Source organism: Ursus maritimus, unplaced genomic scaffold (genome assembly GCF_017311325.1).
Source record: "Ursus maritimus isolate PB19 unplaced genomic scaffold, ASM1731132v1 scaffold_12, whole genome shotgun sequence".
In the NCBI taxonomy this organism is placed as follows: Eukaryota; Metazoa; Chordata; class Mammalia; order Carnivora; family Ursidae; genus Ursus; species Ursus maritimus.
Genome location: NW_024423564.1, coordinates 22,126,923 through 22,133,693, shown reverse-complemented (window position 1 = coordinate 22,133,693; position 6,771 = coordinate 22,126,923).

Below are 6,771 nucleotides of genomic sequence, written 5' to 3'. Positions count from 1 at the left end.
TGTGGTATTTTGTTATGGACACCTGAGCTGACTAACATAGTAGGTAACTTTTTGCTTAGGGTTTTCAATTTTTGCAACAATATCTTCAGGTTTGAGTCTTTTCATTTCCCCAACTCTTTCCAACCGAAAAAAAAAAAAAAACAAGTTTTCAAATCTGGGCACTTTTTCTCCTATAATTTGTTTGAATGTCTTTCCTTCTCTTGTCTTTCTTCTCTTTATGAAATTCCTATTACATAGAAGGTGACCTGAATGTAAGTATTATAAATACCTATTAATCCATATCTTAACCAAGAATGTGTCTGTATCCTTCTGGAAGAAGACATCAAGAATTTATTGGAATAGATCAGTTTCAGCCCTCATAAACCCACTTCCTAATTATAAAAATTCTGTGTTCTTCTGAAAAAATGGAAAATATTTCAGGAAATTTAATTGGGTGAAAAATTAATAAAATTAGTTCTGAAGGCATGCTACAGTTATACTGAAAATTCACTCAGTGTTTAACTTCCCACATAAAATTTTGCTGTGTTTTCCAACACGGAGAGATGATTCTTCAATCATTCTTATCACTGATTCTATCCCTGTAGCTTTAAGGTCATGTCTCCTGATAACTTCCTGTCTCTGATTCCTCCTGAGAGTCATTTGCTTTCCAAGATGTCGTCTTGTTTCTCTTAGGTGAGGCCACACTCGGCTCTAAGCACTCTTTCTGATTGATCAATGGCTACAATCTCCCCTTTCTTGAAATGTCATCTTTGGGATCTGTTTGATTTGGGTCCTTCTTTTCTCTTTCATGACTTTGTACCCTAGGCACTCCCAAACCTCAAACCCGGTCACTAAAATTTTAACCCTTTTAGAAAAGAAGGTACTTTCTTTTCTTTTCTTTTTTTTTTTTCATTTACCCACTTCCATCCTTGCTCTAATTTCAAAATTTCCTCTTTTTTCCCCCCCAAAGCAACCGAGTTTGTCCTGGAAAATCTAAGCAAACTTGATTCCTTGAGACACTGTCCAAACTACAGCCTGCTTATATTCCTTCTCAGTCTATCAGCGATTATAATAATTGCATTGATTTAATTCTGTCTGAGTTCAAAAAATATCTCTTTTGCCCCCCTTTTCTGATATTGTTAAATCCCTTTGTGTTAGAACCCAAATGCTACAGACTTAATTCTATTTTCTCCAAATTTACATGTTGAATCCCTAGCCCTCAATGTGACTGTTTTAGAATAAGGAAGTAATTAAGGTTAAATGAAGTCATAGAGTAAGGCCCTGATCTGATGGGATTAGTGTCCTTATAAGAAGAGATAAAAAAAAAAAAAAGAGAATAAAGAAGAGACATCAAAGAGTTCTCCTTCTCCCTTCTCTCTCCACCATTAGAGGGGACAGAAATAAGGTGGCTTGTCAATAACCCAGGAAGAGGGCTGTTACCAGAAGTGAGTCTGCTGGACCTTGGTCTTGGATTTCTAAACTCCTGAACTGTGAGAAAATTAATTTCTGCTGTTTAAGCCAGCCAGTCTATGTTCTTTTGCTATGGCAGCCCAAACTGACTATAATACTAAACTCTGGGCCCCTGATAAACAAAACATAAATAGAACATACGAAATTAAAATCCAACCCACAGCCAGCATGAGCCCACTACTGCTGAGTTTAAGAGCCTCAGAATAAGACCTTAAGGGGTTAGCCCTTCCACAAGAAGGTTTCCTTCTTGACCATGAATAAAGTTTAAAGCAGGATAAAGAAGAACAGAATTTGGGCTCTCAACCTAAGGGCCAACTACCTATGCTTGGCCTTTCACATTTCAGATTCTAACTGAATCTCATGCACTAGGGCTCTGAGCACCATGTGAATCTTATCTGCCTTTCTGTTATAAAGTTTTGGCCTAAAGTGCTAGATAAGAATGAAATAAAGCCAGCAAAACCTCTTCCATCCACCAGTGCCAAAAAGACATAGAAACCCTGCATAATGATAGACGTCCTGATGTTCAAACCCATCTCAGCTGGCCTTGCCATGGGAGCTATTAGCGTGCTGGGCCCACAGCGTCATTTTTGCTGCAGTAGAATGAATGGACTGTATTTACTGAGACCCACAGGGCCTTAGCTTGTTAAAAACAGCCATTGCCTTAGACTCCAGTCACCACAGTGGCTTTAGGAGGCTGCATAACTTCCTGTGGCATTTGTTCACCAAATCTTGTGGGCCAAACTGTCTACAAACTACATAATGTGTTTTCGATGTACTAGATAATCAAATTCCTCCCTATTCTGATAATGAATTCTAAAGAAATAATTATAGATTTTTAAAATAAAGGAAATCTGGTAACAACTCAAACGTCCTACAAAATATAAAGAGTATATCTACTAATACGTAATTATCACAGCGTCGTGCATTTTTCTCTTGTCCTCGATTTGCTAAATTTTATGTACTAAACACTTATTAACTGAACCTGTGCTTTTTGAATAAAGAATATAAGATGCCTAGAAAAGGAATCATTACAATTTTTGGTGCATTTTTTTCATCACATACCTCTGGTACCCAAAAGGGAGTTCACACACTCTGCTTCCAATGGTTCTGACAAACGGCTCGAAAAGCTCTTTCCTTGGCCTTAGGAGAACAATGGAGTGTCTGTGTCTGGCCAGATGTATGGTTACAATTACAATGTCGTCTTCTTTTAAAAGAATGGCTACTTAACCCAGATGAAAGGCCATTCACAAGCATGCCCTAAATAAGTGGACACAACTGTTTTGAAGCTGTTTTGGCAGTTGGTGCTAAATTGTATTCTGTTACATGTTTTAGGCTCAGAAATGTGTGAGAAAAAGAATATGTGGACCCCTCCCCCCAAAAAGGAAATGGAGGCTTAACAAAATTCTAATTTTTTAAATTTATTGAGTCACATGTCAATTATTTATATAAGACTGAGGCGGGAAAGATGACTAATGGTCTACACATGTCCTCCAGTAACCTTCAACCTAACAAGAAGTACCAATAGCATATAAACAATTGTACCCCAGGTGCTAGAGTGGATTATGAAAATAGATACCAAGTGCTACGGGCAGAGAAGTGAGAGAGTGACAAATGGCACATGTAGGACAAACTGTGTATGGCCTTGCCTGTCTTTGTTTGTGTCGTTGGGTAATAATGCAGTGGGCAGAGAGCCGTGTGGCCTCGCAGTTCTGGTCACGATATGGAATACGCTGTGATTAGTGCTCCCTGCGGTTATGCAGGGTGGCAGCCCTAGAAAAGGAACGCATTATGGCCTTCAGAGCATTGCAAAGACCGGCAGGCGGTGGCTTTGAATCCACCACTTCCTAGCCCTATCACTTAGTAATGCTTTTGGTTGCAAAAACCTAGGTTTATGATTTATGAAACAAAAGCATCATTATCTCAAATTACAAAAACTGAAGACAGACATGATTCCTTCTTGAGAAGCCTATTTTCAGTGCCCCGATTCTTTTGTGTGTGTAGATGATCTGCTTTTCCTTCCTGAGAGCTGAAGAAGGTAAGGGAGAAACCACGCAGGTAATTTAGAGACGAGCGTGCAGGATCAAGAAAATTGGCCAGTGGGAAGTGCTCTGGCTTCCGCTCTGCATACAAACTAACCTGGGCTGCTGGATTTCTTCCCCCCGTCAACTTCCTTCTCAAATGTACTTTCTCAATTCACTTTCCCTGACCCCCATATAGAAAATAGTGACCACTCCTCACGCGCCCGGCCTGCTCTAGCCTCCCTTTACTTTCAATTCCATCACCTTTACTACAGGACATGTATTTATTTTTGTATTTGTTTATTTTCTTCCATTAGAGTGCAGCTCCTTTGAAGAGCAGGGACTTAGTCTCTTTGTTTACCTCTGTATTCCTTGTGCCTCGACTGTTCTTGCATGTGATAGATGTTCAGTACATATTTGCTCAATGAATGAATGAGCCGAGGGCTGGGAGCTAGTGTAAGCGCACGGCCCCCGGACTGCGGTCATTGCGGACAAGGCATGCATTTTCGTGCAGTGCTACTGTACTGAAGTGGGACTTTTCAAACTCCTGCTGTCTGATTCTCTCCCATAATAAGGTCATTGAATCCAGGAAAAACTGCAGTCCTCAGCATACACTTTTATCTAGGCTTTTTCGACTTCTCTGTTTCTGCTCACAGTACTTTACTGTGGGGAATTAATTTCCCAGGATGCAGCGCGCCATTGCAAATCTCTCCCTGTTGCATTTTGGGAGTTGCAGTCTCTAAATGAAATAAAAATATCAGGATAGATATACAAAAATTAGCAAATCCAAGGAAAGGAAAAGCCCCTCAGTTTCTTGGTTTGTAAAACAAACAAAAACAAACAAAAACTATTGCTTTAGCCTGGAACCACGCAGTTGAGAAGAATTTAGTTTCTTTCCATCCTCTTTCAAATAGGAAGAATTACTTGATTTCCTGAGGCAAAGCATGAGTGTTGATTACATTTCTCAATTAATGGAAATTTCACCCTGGTTCTAATGAAAAATTGCTAACACTTTCAATGTTGGTATATTTTCACTATTTCATCATTTATTTTTTAATACTCACAGATATGTTTTCTGAAAAATATGCCAAGCTATATTATAATTCATTAACCAGATGCTTTTTTAGCCCTAATGTCAGAAATTATCAAGTAGAGGCTAGTAAACATCTGTTAGTGATGGTAAGGAAAAAAAAATCTGCATCTAATTCCTAGATTGAATCAGGTAACATTTACATTCTCTTCCAATTTTATACCCTGTTGACAGTAAATACACCTGAAATTGATTCAAAGAAAGCATGTTTTACAAATATAAAAACACTGTCTTACATTTAATTCTTCCTTAGAGTTCACAAATTACCTGCATAAACATTTGACAGAAACTGCTAATCACGCACCCAAAGATCAGAATTGTGATTTTGTCGGGGAAGGCAATGTGCCCCGCTTAAAAACTACGTTATCCAGGCCCCCACACAATTAAGCCTTTTGCCCTACTTTTGGATGGAGAAGCCGTACTGGTCATGGCTGGGACTGCCCTTGTATAACAATATGAGGCTTCTTAAGACCTGCTTGTTCTTCTGCCGTGTCTGAGCTATCCTGGACAAGTGAAAGCCACTGACTTCTCCTGTGATTCAGAGACTGAGAAACTACAGTCTTATGCCCTCCCTGGTACACAAGTTCACCCATGTGCTTCAGTAACATGAGGGACTGGTGGTTGCTGGGTGACTGTATTAGGTTGTCTGAGACCTATTTCTTTAGACCCATCTCATGCACACTTTTTCTTCTCCTGGGTTAACAACTGGAATGCTGAGATTTTAATACCCCTTTGAGATTTGCAGGTATATTCTGCTCCCAGATAGCTAAACCATGTGAGTTTCTATTAACCTACAACCTCGTGAATGTCAGTCTAGGTGTGAGGGGTCAGAGCTCAGCCTCTTTATTGAGATCTACCAGTAAATAAGCTCACTTTGCTCTACTTCTAATTTTTTCTCTTCCTCCAAATTTTTCTCAACCTCTCTCTCTTGGCTTGGTAAGGGTGCCAAAGGTGGTAGAGAAGACGGGGAAATGATAAGCTTTTTCTTACTCATTCTTTATTTCTTTTCTATACCAAGAACTGCCTTTCTAGTTCACTGCAATATATTTTATCTGTTCTCCAAATAAGTTAGAATATAATATATTGGCTATTTGGAATAAAAGAAAGGGTCATGAGATTATATAAATTACTGAAAATGAGAAAATGCATTATAATATCAAAACCCCATCTTATTCCAAGTGTATTGGTCAAAGTCCTTAGGTGTAAGCGACAGAAACCATTTCTAGTTGATTTAAGCAGCAAAGGAACTTATTTAAGAAGCTGAAAACCAGGCTTGGGAAAAAAGAAAGATTTTGTAGCCAGAATTCCAGGCAAAATCATTCCAACTGAAATAGCTTTTGCTGTATAATGAATCATTCCAAAATTTTGTGGCAACCATTTGTTTAGTTTACAATTTTGTGGTTCAACAATTTAAACTGGGTTCTCTCACGGGTACGTGATCAGACGCCAATGAACTGGAGGCCCTGTTTCTGATGTTTGGCTGGGGATAGGCTGACACAAGAGGTCCATGTGATTCTCACCAACCAGCAGGCTAGCCCAGGCTCATCTACACAGCTGCTCAGCAGGGTTCCAGAGAATAAGAAGTATGCCATTCTTTCCACCTTACAAAAGACAGCTCTAGTTTTCACGCACTTTTACTCTTGTGGTGTATCACATCCCACAATGCAAACCAGAATTTAATATGATGAATTTAAACAACCGGCTTCAATTAATTAAGATCATTTTATCCTCCTAGGGTAAAGATGTGCTGTTCAAATTTATAACTGTAAATGTAATCATTTTTAACTACAAAAGCTATTAACCAATTTTTGTGTAATAATTCTCATGTCCATTTCTTTGTTCATTTGTTTTAAAGTTTAAAGTACTCTGAGTGGTGGAGCACCTGGGTGGCACAAGCACTAATCTCAGGGTTTTGGGATCGAGCCCCGTGTAGGGCTCCCAACTCAGAGCAGAGTTTGCTTGTCCCTCTCCTGCTGCTCCTTCCCCCCATTCACGCATGTGTGCACATGTGCTCTCTATCTCTCTCAAATAACCAAATAAATATATAAAATCTTAAAAAAAAATAAAGTACCCTGAGAGGCATTTGAAATAGATATGGCACAAACATATAAGTTTTTACTTAAAGTTAATGGACAAACTCAAAAAATAAATAATTTCTAGTTTTATAGAGTTCCTTTTACTCTTCTATAAATTTCACTTGATAGACAAAGTGCT